Here is a 17,679-nt window from a genome sequence, read left to right on the forward strand (position 1 = left end):
CGACGTATTTCCCGTGCTAGGCCAAGCATCGGGAAATATCCGCCTACAACGTTCCTAAAGTCACGCCAACATCTTGCTATCTTTCCGTGTACCGTGCGTAAGAATCCGGTAGAGCGGAAAGGGGCCTGTATCGAGCCGTGTGAACTTGTCATCTAGCCGCGTAATTGTGGGACGCCATCTTAGAGGAGCTGGACTGAGTGAGGCGTTAATTATCGGGCTATAAAAGTGACATCCGCCGTCGATCGTATCTGTGCTTGAAGATACTGCTGTGAGACGTGCCAGAAAAGGTTTCAGTGTTATGAGAGAAACCTTAAATGTTATAATTCTGAGGAACAGTGAAGGACTCTCGCGGGTCTCGTGTACCGTCGTAACACCGTGTACCGTCGGGTCCTGGGGTACCGTGTCAAGTGGAAGGGGCGTGGTACCGCACCCCTGCTGTTGTGTGCAACCCTGGCTTGCCTAAGCCGGTGTATCTGCGCCATCCTGGTCTCTGTGTGTGTGTAGAGCTAACACCCCGTGGTCTAGGACCCTGTGCTCCACCTGACCACGTGTAGGAACTGAGGACGCCTACGTCATCATCCAGCAGCAGCAGTGGGAGTGTGATTGACGTGTATGTGTGAGTGAAAGAGGGGCCCCACATCATTAATGTAAGTACACTGTTTCCGTTTGGGTAATAAAACTCTGAAGCTGGGTTCGCCCCCAGTGTCCGTCTGTCCTCTGTCCCTGGGACCACCTGGGGAGGTGAATGGGAATTGGAGACGTGTGAGTCTACCCTATTTGTCATCAAGTTGAGGATTGGGCCCAACTGTGATTTTGACGTGTGTGAAGACACCTAGTGACACATTCAGAGGTAGGGTAAAGTGAGTTATCTACTTCTATTATTTTTCTGTGTCGTGTATGTATTCGCTGTAATTTGATTCCCTTTTTCAGCAGTGAAAAGTGGTAACAGGGAGATTTCCCTTGGTTGTATATTTTACTGTCGTGTTGTGGTAAAGTGTGAATTATTGGTGTATAATTTACTGGGGGAAGTCATTTACAAGTTTTACTGCGAGTGGCAAGGATGTACTGTGTTGTACTGTGATGTACTGTGTTGTACCGTGTGTAAACCGTAGACAAGTTTGACCTTGGTGGAAGGCGTTGTGTACTGTGAAGGATTCCGTGAGAATTAAGGTCAGTTAACGTCACCGGGGGTCACGATTTACTTAACGAGGTCACTTGTTCGTTGAACATTGTTGTGATTAACGTAGGGACGTGTAAAGGCAACTGTCACAGTGAAGTTCACGCAGTGGAGGAATTGTCAAGTAAAGACTAACGTAGTGTTAACGAGTTAACGAGCTGTCGGTAATTGAGTAATTAACGTAAGGGGTTGACGGTCTGTATGATCGGAGTCAATTGCGCTGTAATTAGCTGTTGTAATTCGTTGGACTGATCAGCTCTGTCTGCGGACAGAGTGATTAAGCACTCGTAGCTAATTAAAGATAATTAGTAATCGCCACTTAGTGAATTCACCAGGTGTTGATGTTGTTGTTTACACGGAGTATTGGAACATTGTGTGTGGTACAGTAGTCTACCCTCGTTAAGGTAATCTTGTCGTAAGACCGGAAGTGAACTGTCGTCAGTTGAGAGACAGTAGGCTTTGTCAATACTCGTCTGAATTAATAGGCTGTTGTATTCAGTAATTAATTGGGAATTACTCACCGAATGCTTGACTTTCAACTTGATGTAATTAATTGACTTACGAGTTATTGATGCCATTTAAGTGTCGTTGTGACACGTGTGTATTAACGTAATTGTTTAAATTCAATTAGAGTAACTTTTGTTTGTTTGTCCTGAGAGACAAGTGTTAACGTAAGATTTTTTATAAGGGGTTATCATTCTTGGATTAACCGCCTTGTTACTTGGTATCTCGTTGTGGGCAGCAAGCGCCAGTCAAGTTTTTGTGATTATAGTATTGGTTACCGTGAAGCCGTGACAATATTGATTGCAAGCTTGCGTCACCAGTGGGCACCACTTTGTTCAGTTTGTGTCATTGTTCAGTCAGCGACGACGGGATAAGGATACCGTGGGTCCATCAGGCTGTTGATTAGCTGCTCTTTAATGTGCCACTGGAGTGACAGTAAAGTAACGTAAATTCACTGTGTAGTAGTTTTATTTCTTGTTTTGTGAATAAATTGTTTTGTTATAGAAACGGTCGTTTACGTCAAACCTTCCAATATTGCTGCCCCACATGTGGGAACCGACCTGTGAGATTTATATTTATTTAATTTATATGAATTTATATTTACATTAATTTATATACTTCGATAACAATTTGTACAATGATAAGTGGACTGTATTTCTGCAATAATCTCTTAAACTCACAAATCGATCCTCTACACATTAGGGGGGGTTTATATTTATATATATGCAGCCAATCAAACTACAGTATTAACTACATACATTGAAAAGGTTCCTTATCTTATAGTACAGCAGGTTAGTCCACCAGGTATAACTAGGGTGTAGACACCAAATTATCCTCTTTGAGGTAGCTTCCATCACCCAGTAACTGGTGCACAAAATCTTGCTTCCTCGTCTTGACCTGTCAAAAGTGCGCTAGCTGTGAAGCCAGAATTCTATATATGACAAGCTATATCAGAGAAAACACTATACATGGAACAATAAAGACCTGGCTTAATTACCTTTAGTTTGAGGCTGTCGTGCTCTAACCGGGTCACCCTATATAATGACATTAATGGCCATAAATGAAAGATACATGGGTTTCGGAAAGAACACTTAACTTGAATTTGTTGACAGCGTGTGATAATGGTACACCATTAGTTTCCATAACACTACGTCCAAGTAAATTAACAGGAGCCGAATTTGCTCCCGTGTGAGCCTCTGGTCTAGTCTCAACAATGGCTGCGTCTAACACTCCATACTATTGACGCCTGGCCGACATTGTCCAGATATGATAGGAGCCGAATTTGCTCCACGCGTCTCGGATGTGACACAACAATGGCTGCCCTCCTTCCTCCCTGACGCCTGGCTTACATTGTCCAGATTTCAGAAAGTGATAGAAGGGTCACATTTACTCTACTTTAATATTGATAATTAAGTTAATTTATATAAGATGTTTTTATGATGGTAAAGTCCAAAGACTAATGTATTTAAGAATAATTCCCACCATAATAGGTGGTGAATTATAATAGTATGTGGTGATGATATCCCGTTTTCTTTAGACGGTAATTCCACTACAAGTTACGTTTTCTATGGGTAACTTGTTTATACAACACAGCTATTATCTGTATGATTATTAAATTGGTGTCAGATTTTCCGACACCACATTTCATGTTCTGCAACGCTTTGCCTGCTTATGTTCATATTAAGTCTGTATCTAAAGCTCGAGTCCATTGCACAGCACCACACTTCTATAAATAAGAGGTGAGAATCCGTCGGCTACCCTTTATTAGTTTGTTAACTAGAAGGAGCCAGCGACCTAAGTGACAGGTGTTACCCGTGTGGTTTCGCCTGGCGGTTTGCTCCCGCGGTCCTATGATCTTAGGCTTTAAGATTAAATATCTGCCACTGGCAAAGATTAAATATCTGCCACTGGCAGCTCTTGCTGTTTAAGGTCTGCCTCTCTTGCGAGGTAGTTGCGATTAACGTAACATCCATAGGACTCAATTTCTTTGATAACCTGTCAAGAAATAAAAATCTCACAAGTCTGGTGCCCAACGTGGGGTTGTGTCACTTGGGTTCGAGCCCATGCACGGACTTTTGATCATTAAAGTAAAAAGTCTCAAATTGCAGAACATTGTGGAACAGTATTGTTGGGGGTGTGTTGTCACAGTTGTCACAAGTAGGTACACACACCAACACACACTGTCAGTATGTCTGTGGATTACAGGAAAGAGTACGTGTTTCTGTATGTGTCTGTCCATGGCAGGATGCCAGATGATGCAGTTAGTAAGACGGAGAGGGAATGCCGTCAGTACGTGATGGGACACAGGGCCCGGGTGGAGGAGATATGCCAGGCATGGGGCAGTCAGGAGTTACCAGCACTCCGTGACACTGGGGACACGTCAGAGAGAGAAGCGTCACCGGAAAGGCTTAATGCTAGTTACGCTTCGGCGAACGAAACGTCGGCAAGTGATTTAGGGGATGAGGAAATCCCCTAGCCGACTTTCGTGTAGTGGACGTGGTAGGAGGTGATAGAAGTAGTACGCCTCAGGATTTTAGTGGGAGGTCGCGCCCTCACCAAAGAATTCCAATAGAAACCTTCGTGGAAGGTAGGGTTGCATCAGCAGGTAGGTTGATGCAGGAATCGCCGGCCAGAATGGGGACTGTACAACCCCAGGCGGGATTCACTGTAGACATGCTGCGAGAACAAGCTAGGTTAATGGGTCTCTCAGCAGAGGGGATGTCTAAGTTTGTGATGGAAATGTGGAATACCCATCAGGAGAGAGAGAACCAGTTGGAGATTGCAAGGGTGCAATCCACAGCTGGGAAGGGAAGCCAAACCCAACCCACAGAGCCCGGTCCAGAGGGGCCAGTTGTTAAGATAAAAATGCCTAATCTTATAGCTTTCGATGAGCAAGTGGATTCAATGGATGCATACATTGACCGCTTCGAACGCAGAGCAACGGAAGGGAAGTGGAGTAGGTCAACTTGGGCCCAAGCGCTAGCTTCATTGTTGAAGGGAAGGGCATTAATTATATACCAGGGTTTGGGAACTCCCATGTGCAACGATTATGATGCCCTGAAGCGAGCCTTAATGAAAGGCTATGGCATTTCGGCCGATGGAATGATGAGAGCATTCCGTCAGATTAGAGTACGTCAAGGGGAAACGTACCGGGCAATGTTGCAGAGGCTGCAGTCGAGCCTCAAGCGCTATCTTGAGTTGAACAACGCCGTCGTTCCGGAAGACAATACGTTGTTTGAACTGATGACTAGGGAACAGTTCTTGGAGGCAGTGGAACCTGCGCTCCGTGCTAAACTCAAGGAGAATGAGATAGTCTCTAATGAGGCTATGGCAGAATGTGCCGACAGGTGGGCTGAGGCACACAGACCTAGACAAGGAGGTTCATCTGAGAGCCGGCGTCATGACCAAGCCTCAGGGAGCGGGGCTAGGCCTAAAGAGAGTAAGTCTAGAGTAAGCCATAAGCCACACAAGGTCAGTGGACCCCGCTGTTTTACTTGCGGCCAGCCAGGTCACAAGGCAGCACAGTGTAAGAAGAGCAAGCGTGCAGAAAAGGGGGGAACACACGCACAAATTGCTGGTCTGGGTGCCCACGAGGGAGGTGATCCTCTGGAGCACACCCTGGAGACAGCAAAAGGTTTAGTCAATGGTAAATGGACCAAGGTCTTTCTAGACAGGGGAGCTACCACCCATATGGTCCGAGAGAGCCTTGTCGAGCCTGGGAACGAGACAGGCAGAACCATTCATGTAAGATACCCTGATGGTACACAGATAGATATGATCGAGGTATCCCTGACTGTTGACACACCATATGTAAAAGGTAAAATACGAGCGGTGAAATGCAAGGACGCTGTATACGGGTTGTTGTTGGGAAACGCCCCTGGAGTGTCAAATAGTAAGAGTCGGTCCTGAGGAAGTGACTCACAGAGAACGGGACTCACACCAGCTGGAGGTGACGTCACGCGCCATTCAGCTGGTAGCCAAGCCATGGCTGCCTCCCCAGCTAGGGAACAGAAGCAGCAGGCGCAAGGAAAACGGGGAAAGTCTGCTCCTTTCCGCCAACAGAAAACGGGAAGAAACTCAAGGAGGTGGGTGGGGGCTCGATCAGCTGATCCAGCCAGGTCCCGCCAACCCCGGGGGTGGGCCAGGGTCACCGCCTCGGAGGAAGATAAGAGGAGAGGGGGAAGACCCCTGGTGACTGAGGGTGTCACTGCTGCTCCCAGGGGGAACAAGGCTTTAGTAGCCGCGGTGACCACACGCGCAATGAGTGCGCAACCCACCAAAGTGGACAAGCCGCTGAAACTACATTCTTTGAAAGGAGTAAGCGCTAAAGAATTCCAGGAAGCCCAAAGGAAAGACCCCACACTCAGGAAGATGAGAGAACATGCCGCAGAGGGTAGGGTCTTCACCATGAATAAGCGCAAGTATAAATACTTGGAGGTTAAGGGTAAGCTAGTGCGCAGGGTGGAAACACCCCAGGACACTTGGGAACAATTACTGGTCCCCAAAGAGCATCGCCTAGCTGTGTTTACTCTCGGTCATGAGGGAGTAATGGGGGGCCACATGGGACATGCTAAGACCAGTGAACGAATTCAGTCATCGTTCTATTGGCCAGGGATGACTGGGGACGTTCAGCGGTACACTCGGTCGTGTGACGCCTGTCAACGCACCGCTGACAGAGGTAAGGTTCAGCCAGGGAAGCTGAAGCCTTTCCCCATCATTGATCAACCATTTAAGATGGTCAGTGTAGATATAATTGGCCCGATTGAGCCGAGGGCATCAGACGGCAGTAGATATATCCTGACCATGGTAGATCATGCTACTCGGTATCCAGAGGCGGCACCTTTGAAGAATATCGAGACCGTCACAGTGGCGGAAGCATTGGTTGGATTCTTCAGTCGCTTAGGTATACCGGAGAAGATACACAGCGAGAGGGGGGCACAGTTCACCAGTGAGATGATGGCGGAAGTAGCTAGGCTACTCATGTTGCAGCCATCATTCACCACACCTTATCATGCTATGGGAAATGGGTTGGTGGAACGGTTTAATGGTACCCTAAAGAGAATGCTCAGGAAGATGTGCATAGGGCAACCCAAGGAGTGGCCAAGGTACATTAACCCGGTACTGTTTGCCTACAGGGAAGTACCCCAGGCAAGTACCCAGTTCTCACCGTTCGAGCTCCTGTATGGTCGCACGGTAAAGGGACCGCTGTATGTGTTGAAGAACCTATGGGAGGAGGAAGACTGTACCCCAGAAACCAAGACGACGTATGAGTACGTCATAGATTTGAGGAACCGTCTAGAAGAGACGTGTAAGTTGGCCAGGGAGGAACTCGCCAAGGCTAAGGAGTACCAGAAGAGCAGGTACGACCAGAAGGCCAGGGAGAGGAAGTTTAAGGTGGGAGATAAAGTACTCCTACTCCTCCCTACAAGCAGGAACAAGCTCCTGCTACAGTGGAAGGGACCCTTCACCATCACTGAGTGCAGTCACTCATTGACGTACGTCGTATGCGTAAGGGGGGTCAATAAGAAGTACCATGTTATCATGTTAAAACGCTATGAGGAACGCGATGATGCGTCATCAAGGTCGGAGGAGAGTGAAGATCGTGTCTCTCCGGGTAGTCCATCCCAGGGTGTTGCTAGTGTGTCCGGTATGACACAGACTGAAGCCGGAGCTGCAGAGCTTGGGGTTCAGCCTAGCTTCGAGGCGTCGAGCCGGCTAGAGCCTGGCCCTGGAGCCGAGCACCACTCTGCGCCTAAGTCAGGTAACACTACCCAGGACGAATCGGAGGAGTCACCCCAAGTCTCTCAGGGCGACGACGCATAGAAAACGGAGTCTCCACCCACTACTACCCAGCCGGAAGTGAGCTGTCAAAGTGTGTGTGACAACTCGTGCACAGTGCACCATCGAGCTGGTAAAATGGTGGGGTGTATTTCGCTTCCAGTGAAATAAACCCTTAGTGGGAGGTTGATGTCAGGGGACATATTTTCCATGCTCTCTCGTGCACTGAATTGAGTACGAAATTGCATAGTGCACCGGTGATGTGCACGGTGATTCAACTTTCTGTATATAATTTTTCCACAGTCGTGTTGGGTGTCGTTGAACAGCCCATGACATTTGCTAGCCATTGATGTCATTCTGATCGCTGTATCAGGTCTGTGAAGGAAATTACAGGAGGGAGTTGATTTCAGGAAATTTTTGTACAAGTCAAGTGTCGAGAGGGAGGTATGGGGGGTTAACGGCCGTAGACCACCCCCCCTATCACGTGTCCACCTCGTGTGTGAGTGGGGGTGGCGTCAGGGGGCAGGTGCGCGATTGGCTGAGGGCCTGGTCCTCAGAAATGCTGAACCGTGATTGGCCAAGACGCTGAGGGGTACTGCATGGTACCCCAGGCATGGTATTGGCGGGAAACGACATTCTTACCTTGGACGTTGCTGCCTGTCGACGTATTTCCCGTGCTAGGCCAAGCATCGGGAAATATCCGCCTACAACGTTCCTAAAGTCACGCCAACATCTTGCTATCTTTCCGTGTACCATGCGTAAGAATCCGGTAGAGCGGAAAGGGGCCTGTATCGAGCCGTGTGAACTTGTCATCTAGCCGCGTAATTGTGGGACGCCATCTTAGAGGAGCTGGACTGAGTGAGGCGTTAATTATCGGGCTATAAAAGTGACATCCGCCGTCGATCGTATCTGTGCTTGAAGATACTGCTGTGAGACGTGCCAGAAAAGGTTTCAGTGTTATGAGAGAAACCTTAAATGTTATAATTCTGAGGAACAGTGAAGGACTCTCGCGGGTCTCGTGTACCGTCGTAACACCGTGTACCGTCGTGTCCTGGGGTACCGTGTCAAGTGGAAGGGGCGTGGTACCGCACCCCTGCTGTTGTGTGCAACCCTGGCTTGCCTAAGCCGGTGTATCTGCGCCATCCTGGTCTCTGTGTGTGTAGAGCTAACACCCCGTGGTCTAGGACCCTGTGCTCCACCTGACCACGTGTAGGAACTGAGGACGCCTACGTCATCATCCAGCAGCAGCAGTGGGAGTGTGATTGACGTGTATGTGTGATTGAAAGAGGGGCCCCCACATCATTAATGTAAGTACACTGTTTCCGTTTGGGTAATAAAACTCTGAAGCTGGGTTCGCCCCCAGTGTCCGTCTGTCCTCTGTCCCTGGGACCACCTGGGGAGGTGAATGGGAATTGGAGACGTGTGAGTCTACCCTATTTGTCATCAAGTTGAGGATTGGGCCCAACTGTGATTTTGACGTGTGTGAAGACACCTAGTGACACATTCAGAGGTAGGGTAAAGTGAGTTATTTACTTCTATTATTTTTCTGTGTCGTGTATGTATTCGCTGTAATTTGATTCCCTTTTTCAGCAGTGAAAAGTGGTAACAGGGAGATTTCCCTTGGTTATATATTTTACTGTTGTGTTGTGGTAAAGTGTGAATTATTGGTGTATAATTTACTGGGGGAAGTCATTTACAAGTTTTGCCACGAGTGGCAAGGATGTACTGTGTTGTACTGTGATGTACTGTGTTGTACCGTGTGTAAACCGTAGACAAGTTTGACCTTGGTGGAAGGCGTTGTGTACTGTGAAGGATTCCGTGAGAATTAAGGTCAGTTAACGTCACCGGGGGTCACGATTTACTTAACGAGGTCACTTGTTCGTTGAACATTGTTGTGATTAACGTAGGGACGTGTAAAGGCAACTGTCACAGTGAAGTTCACGCAGTGGAGGAATTGTCAAGTAAAGACTAACGTAGTGTTAACGAGTTAACGAGCTGTCGGTAATTGAGTAATTAACGTAAGGGGTTGACGGTCTGTATGATCGGAGTCAATTGCGCTGTAATTAGCTGTTGTAATTCGTTGGACTGATCAGCTCTGTCTGCGGACAGAGTGATTAAGCACTCGTAGCTAATTAAAGATAATTAGTAATCGCCACTTAGTGAATTCACCAGGTGTTGATGTTGTTGTTTACACGGAGTATTGGAACATTGTGTGTGGTACAGTAGTCTACCCTCGTTAAGGTAATCTTGTCGTAAGACCGGAAGTGAACTGTCGTCAGTTGAGAGACAGTAGGCTTTGTCAATACTCGTCTGAATTAATAGGCTGTTGTATTCAGTAATTAATTGGGAATTACTCACCGAATGCTTGACTTTCAAGTTGATGTAATTAATTGACTTACGAGTTATTGATGCCATTTAAGTGTCGTTGTGACACGTGTGTATTAACGTAATTGTTTAAATTCAATTAGAGTAACTTTTGTTTGTTTGTCCTGAGAGACAAGTGTTAACGTAAGATTTTTTATAAGGGGTTATCATTCTGGGATTAACCGCCTTGTTACTTGGTATCTCGTTGTGGGCAGCGAGCGCCAGTCAAGTTTTTGTGATTATAGTATTGGTTACCGTGAAGCCGTGACAATATTGATTGCAAGCTTGCGTCACCAGTGGGCACCACTTTGTTCAGTTTGTGTCACTGTTCAGTCAGCGACGACGGGATAAGGAGACCGTGGGTCCATCAGGCTGTTGATTAGCTGTTCTTTAATGTGCCACTGAAGTGACAGTAAAGTAACGTAAATTCACTGTGTAGTAGTTTTAGTTCTTGTTTTGTGAATAAATTGTTTTGTTATAGAAACGGTCGTTTACGTCAAACCTTCCAATATTGCTGCCCCACATGTGGGAACCGACCTGTGAGATTTATATTTATTTAATTTATATGAATTTATATTTACGTTAATTTATATACTTCGATAACAATTTGTACAATGATAAGTGGACTGTATTTCTGCAATAATCTCTTAATCTCACAAATCGATCCTCTACACATTAGGGGGGGTTTATATTTATATATATGCAGCCAATCAAACTACAGTATTAACTACATACATTGAAAAGGTTCCTTATCTTATAGTACAGCAGGTTAGTCCACCAGGTATAACTAGGGTGTAGACACCAAATTATCCTCTTTGAGGTAGCTTCCATCATCCAGTAACTGGTGCACAAAATCTTGCTTCTTCGTCTTGACCTGTCAAAAGTGCGCTAGCTGTGAAGCCAGAATTCTATATAAGACAAGCTATATCAGAGAAAACACTATACATGGAACAATAAAGACCTGGCTTAATTACCTTTAGTTTGAGGCTATGTCGTGCTCTAACCGGGTCACCCTATATAATGACATTAATGGCCATAAATGAAAGATACATGGGTTTCGGAAAGAACACTTAACTTGAATTTGTTGACAGCGTGTGATAATGGTACACCATTAGTTTCCATAACACTACGTCCAAGTAAATTAACAGGAGCCGAATTTGCTCCCGTGTGAGCCTCTGGTCAAGTCTCAACAATGGCTGCGTCTAACACTCCATACTATTGACGCCTGGCCGACATTGTCCAGATATGATAGGAGCCGAATTTGCTCCACGCGTCTCGGATGTGACACAACAATGGCTGCCCTCCTTCCTCCCTGACGCCTGGCTTACATTGTCCAGATTTCAGAAAGTGATAGAAGGGTCACATTTACTCTACTTTAATATTGATAATTAAATATTGATAATTAAGTTAATTTATATAAGATGTTTTTATGATGGTAAAGTCCAAAGACTAATGTATTTAAGAATAATTCCCACCATAATAGGTGGTGAATTATAATAGTATGTGGTGATGATATCCCGTTTTCTTTAGACGGTAATTCCACTACAAGTTACGTTTTCTATGGGTAACTTGTTTATACAACACAGCTATTATCTGTATGATTATTAAATTGGTGTCAGATTTTCCGACACCACATTTCATGTTCTGCAACGCTTTGCCTGCTTATGTTCATATTAAGTCTGTATCTAAAGCTCGAGTCCATTGCACAGCACCACACTTCTATAAATAAGAGGTGAGAATCCGTCGGCTACCCTTTATTAGTTTGTTAACTAGAAGGAGCCAGCGACCTAAGTGACAGGTGTTACCCGTGTGGTTTCGCCTGGCGGTTTGCTCCCGCGGTCCTATGATCTTAGGCTTTAAGATTAAATATCTGCCACTGGCAAAGATTAAATATCTGCCACTGGCAGCTCTTGCTGTTTAAGGTCTGCCTCTCTTGCGAGGTAGTTGCGATTAACGTAACATCCATAGGACTCAATTTCTTTGATAACCTGTCAAGAAATAAAAATCTCACAAGTCTGGCGCCCAACGTGGGGCTGTGTCACTTGGGTTCGAGCCCATGCACGGACTTTTGATCATTAAAGTAAAAAGTCTCAAATTGCAGAACATTGTGGAACAGTATTGTTGGGGGTGTGTTGTCACAGTTGTCACAAGTAGGTACACACACCAACACACACTGTCAGTATGTCTGTGGATTATAGGAAAGAGTACGTGTTTCTGTATGTGTCTGTCCATGGCAGGATGCCAGATGATGCAGTTAGTAAGACGGAGAGGGAATGCCGTCAGTACGTGATGGGACACAGGGCCCGGGTGGAGGAGATATGCCAGGCATGGGGCAGTCAGGAGTTACCAGCACTCCGTGACACTGGGGACACGTCAGAGAGAGAAGCGTCACCGGAAAGGCTTAATGCTAGTTACGCTTCGGCGAACGAAACGCCGGCAAGTGATTTAGGGGATGAGGAAATCCCCTAGCCGACTTTCGTGTAGTGGACGTGGTAGGAGGTGATAGAAGTAGTACGCCTCAGGATCTTAGTGGGAGGTCGCGCCCTCACCAAAGAATTCCAATAGAAACCTTCGTGGAAGGTAGGGTTGCATCAGCAGGTAGGTTGATGCAGGAATCGCCGGCCAGAATGGGGACTGTACAACCCCAGGCGGGATTCACTGTAGACATGCTGCGAGAACAAGCTAGGTTAATGGGTCTCTCAGCAGAGGGGATGTCTAAGTTTGTGATGGAAATGTGGAATACCCATCAGGAGAGAGAGAACCAGTTGGAGATTGCAAGGGTGCAATCCACAGCTGGGAAGGGAAGCCAAACCCAACCCACAGAGCCCGGTCCAGAGGGGCCAGTTGTTAAGATAAAAATGCCTAATCTTATAGCTTTCGATGAGCAAGTGGATTCAATGGATGCATACATTGACCGCTTCGAACGCAGAGCAACGGAAGGGAAGTGGAGTAGGTCAACTTGGGCCCAAGCGCTAGCTTCATTGTTGAAGGGAAGGGCATTAAGTATATACCAGGGTTTGGGAACTCCCATGTGCAACGATTATGATGCCCTGAAGCGAGCCTTAATGAAAGGCTATGGCATTTCGGCCGATGGAATGATGAGAGCATTCCGTCAGATTAGAGTACGTCAAGGGGAAACGTACCGGGCAATGTTGCAGAGGCTGCAGTCGAGCCTCAAGCGCTATCTTGAGTTGAACAACGCCGTCGTTCCGGAAGACAATACGTTGTTTGAACTGATGACTAGGGAACAGTTCTTGGAGGCAGTGGAACCTGCGCTCCGTGCTAAACTCAAGGAGAATGAGATAGTCTCTAATGAGGCTATGGCAGAATGTACCGACAGGTGGGCTGAGGCACACAGACCTAGACAAGGAGGTTCACTGAGAGCCGGCGTCATGACCAAGCCTCAGGGAGCGGGGCTAGGCCTAAAGAGAGTAAGTCTAGAGTAAGCCATAAGCCACACAAGGTCAGTGGACCCCGCTGTTTTACTTGCGGCCAGCCAGGTCACAAAGCAGCACAGTGTAAGAAGAGCAAGCGTGCAGAAAAGGGGGGAACACATGCACAAATTGCTGGTCTGGGTGCCCACGAGGGAGGTGATCCTCTGGAGCACACCCTGGAGACAGCAAGAGGTTTAGTCAATGGTAAATGGACCAAGGTCTTTCTAGACAGGGGAGCTACCACCCATATGGTCCGAGAGAGCCTTGTCGAGCCTGGGAACGAGACAGGCAGAACCATTCATGTAAGATACCCTGATGGTACACAGATAGATATGATCGAGGTATCCCTGACTGTTGACACACCATATGTAAAAGGTAAAATACGAGCGGTGAAATGCAAGGACGCTGAATACGGGTTGTTGTTGGGAAACGCCCCTGAAGTGTCAAATAGTAAGAGTCGGTCCTGAGGAAGTGACTCACAGAGAACGGGACTCACACCAGCTGGAGGTGACGTCACGCGCCATTCAGCTGGTAGCCAAGCCATGGCTGCCTCCCCAGCTAGGGAACAGAAGCAGCAGGCGCAAGGAAAACGGGGAAAGTCTGCTCCTTTCCGCCAACAGAAAACGGGAAGAAACTCAAGGAGGTGGGTGGGGGCTCGATCAGCTGATCCAGCCAGGTCCCGCCAACCCCGGGGGTGGGCCAGGGTCACCGCCTCGGAGGAAGATAAGAGGAGAGGGGGAAGACCCCTGGTGACTGAGGGTGTCACTGCTGCTCCCAGGGGGAACAAGGCTTTAGTAGCCGCGGTGACCACACGCGCAATGAGTGCGCAACCCACCAAAGTGGACAAGCCGCTGAAACTACATTCTTTGAAAGGAGTAAGCGCTAAAGAATTCCAGGAAGCCCAAAGGAAAGACCCCACACTCAGGAAGATGAGAGAACATGCCGCAGAGGGTAGGGTCTTCACCATGAATAAGCGCAAGTATAAATACTTGGAGGTTAAGGGTAAGCTAGTGCGCAGGGTGGAAACACCCCAGGACACTTGGGAACAATTACTGGTCCCCAAAGAGCATCGCCTAGCTGTGTTTACTCTCGGTCATGAGGGAGTAATGGGGGGCCACATGGGACATGCTAAGACCAGTGAACGAATTCAGTCATCATTCTATTGGCCAGGGATGACTGGGGACGTTCAGCGGTACACTCGGTCGTGTGACGCCTGTCAACGCACCGCACTGTCACTGCGGACAGAGTGATTAAGCACTCGTAGCTAATTAAAGATAATTAGTAATCGCCACTTAGTGAATTCACCAGGTGTTGATGTTGTTGTTTACACGGAGTATTGGAACATTGTGTGTGGTACAGTAGTCTACCCTCGTTAAGGTAATCTTGTCGTAAGACCGGAAGTGAACTGTCGTCAGTTGAGAGACAGTAGGCTTTGTCAATACTCGTCTGAATTAATAGGCTGTTGTATTCAGTAATTAATTGGGAATTACTCACCGAATGCTTGACTTTCAAGTTGATGTAATTAATTGACTTACGAGTTATTGATGCCATTTAAGTGTCGTTGTGACACGTGTGTATTAACGTAATTGTTTAAATTCAATTAGAGTAACTTTTGTTTGTTTGTCCTGAGAGACAAGTGTTAACGTAAGATTTTTTATAAGGGGTTATCATTCTTGGATTAACCGCCTTGTTACTTGGTATCTCGTTGTGGGCAGCGAGCGCCAGTCAAGTTTTTGTGATTATAGTATATAGTTTTTGTGATTATGATTATAGTGATGATTTCTGTGTTGTTTACTAGGATTTCTCTGGCGATGGTTTGGTTGTGGGAAGAGATTATATGTTCCTTAATGGAGCCCTGTTGTTTATGCATCGTTAAACGCCTAGAAAGAGATGTTGTTGTCTTGCCTATATACTGGGTTTTTGGAGCTTACAGTCCCCAAGTGGGCATTTGAAGGCATAGACGACGTTGGTCTCTTTTAAAGCGTTCTGCTTTGTGTCTGGAGAGTTTCTCATGAGTAGGCTGGCCGTTTTTCTGGTTTTATAGTAAATCGTCAGTTGTATCCTCTGATTGTTGTCTGTAGGGATAACGTTTCTATTAACAATATCTTTCAGGACCCTTTCCTCTGTTTTATGAGCTGTGGAAAAGAAGTTCCTGTAAAATAGTCTAATAGGGGGTATAGGTGTTGTGTTAGTTGTCTCTTCAGAGGTTGCATGGCGTTTCACTTTCCTTCTTATGATGTCTTCGTTGAAACCATTGGAGAAGCCGTTGTTGACTAGTAGGGTAAGGGTAAGGGTAAGGGTAAGGTCTGTAGGGTAAGGCAGGTCCTAGTCAACAACGGCTTCTCCAATGGTTTCGTCGAAGACATCATAAGAAGGAAAGGGAAACGCCATGCAACCTCTGAGGAGACAACTAACACAACACCTATACCCCCTATTAGACTATTTTACAGGAACTTCTTTTCCACAGCTCATAAAACAGAGGAAAGGGTCCTGAAAGATATTGTTAATAGAAACGTTATCCCTACAGACAAAAATCAGAGGATACAACTGACGATTTACTATAAAACCAGAAAAACGGCCAGCCTACTCATGAGAAACTCTCCAGACACAAAGCAGAACGCTTTAAAAGAGACCAACGTCGTCTATGCCTTCAAGTGCCCACTTGGTGACTGTAAGCTCCAAAAAAACCTGTATATAGGCAAGACAACAACATCTCTTTCTAGGCGTTTAACGATGCATAAACAACAGGGCTCCATTAAGGAACATATAATCTCTTCCCACAACCAAACCATCGCCAGAGAAATCCTAGTAAACAACACAGAAATCATCGAAAGATACAGCGATAGCAGGCGGCTTGATGTTTGCGAGGCACTACACATTAAGAAGTCAACACCAGCAATCAACAGCCAGTTAATGCACAACTATATTCTACCCACCTCAAGACTCCGCTCCAATATAGAAGCATCAAGAAATATGGACCAATAGGCTTTCTACAATCACTTCCATTTCAATACCCATTGTTTCGTGTTCTGTCTTGTGTTGATGAAATTAATACCCTATTAATGCCACCTCTTGTTCTGTCTTGTGTTGATGAAACTAATACCCTATTAATGCCACCTCACCCCATCCACCTCACTCAAATGTAGATATAAACAAAATCGAAGATGTGTAAGTTCTATTCAGTTTTGTATTTGTAAACTAAAGTCTTTGAAAATGTAATAAGTTTTACGAAACGCACTCATGTCGCGTCAGACTAGAAATAAAAATGAATTTTGGAGAATTGATTTTTGAATTACCTCCAACAGTGAAAAGAAATGTACGAAAGATTGAGAAAATTCGTGTTAGAATTATTAATCTTACTTTTTCGGTCATATTTAATAATATATGTCAACAGGAAAGACTGCTACCAAATACTAATATATATATATATATATATATATATATATATATATATATATATATATATATATATATATATATATATATATATATATATATATATATATATATATATATGACAATGTCAGACCACGAAGGAAAAATGAAACAGGAAATTTCCTTAAGTACTTTCGTATATTAAATACATCTTCAGAAGGTATTCTGAAGATGTATCTTCTGAAGATGTATTTAATATACGAAAGTACTTAAGGAAATTTCCTGTTTCATTTTTCCTTCGTGGTCTGACATTGTCACATTCTTAATCACGTGTTTATTTTCGTGATATACACATATATATATATATATATATATATATATATATATATATATATATATATATATATATATATATATATATATATATATATATATATATATATATATATATATATATTGGTAGCAGTCTTTCTTGTAAACATATGTTGTTGAATATGATCGAAATGCTAAGATTAATAATTCTAACACAAATCTTCTCAATATCTTTTATATTATATATATAATAATATATTTTCGTTTTTCTTCACTGTGGACAGTAATTGAAAAATTAACTCTCCATAATTCATGTTTTATAGATTTTTATTTTTGGTCTGATGCCAAGAAGCGTTTCGTAAGGCTTCTTACATTTTCAAAAACTTGGTTTACATATAACATACATCATGCTTTTATTTGTCTGGGAGAGGTGATATGACACGATAGTTTTGGGTGGGGTGACAGAATACGAATCAATTATGCAGTCCAGGAGTCACAATAACGTGGCTGAAATATGTTGACCAAACCACACTCGAAAGTGAAGGGACGATGACGTTTCGGTCTGTCCTGGACCATTCTCAAGTCGATTGTGAATGACCTGAGTCACAATCGACTTGAGAATGGTCCAGAACGGACCGAAACGTCGTAGTCCCTTCACTTTCTAGTGTGCGGTTTAGTCAACACGAATCAATTAGTATAAATTGGGTATGAAAACATAAGAATGGAAGCAACTAC

General features: G+C 45.1%; 1 protein-coding gene across 3 annotated transcripts in view; it reads right to left on the reverse strand.

Annotated features, from left to right (window-relative positions):
- The window catches only part of LOC138372410 (methyltransferase-like protein 27), a 222,129-nt gene that overhangs the window by 49,323 nt on the left and 155,127 nt on the right, over positions 1-17,679 (reverse strand). The window lies entirely within an intron of this gene.

The sequence above is a fragment of the Procambarus clarkii genome, chromosome 38, assembly GCF_040958095.1.
Source record: "Procambarus clarkii isolate CNS0578487 chromosome 38, FALCON_Pclarkii_2.0, whole genome shotgun sequence".
Taxonomy (NCBI): Eukaryota; Metazoa; Arthropoda; class Malacostraca; order Decapoda; family Cambaridae; genus Procambarus; species Procambarus clarkii.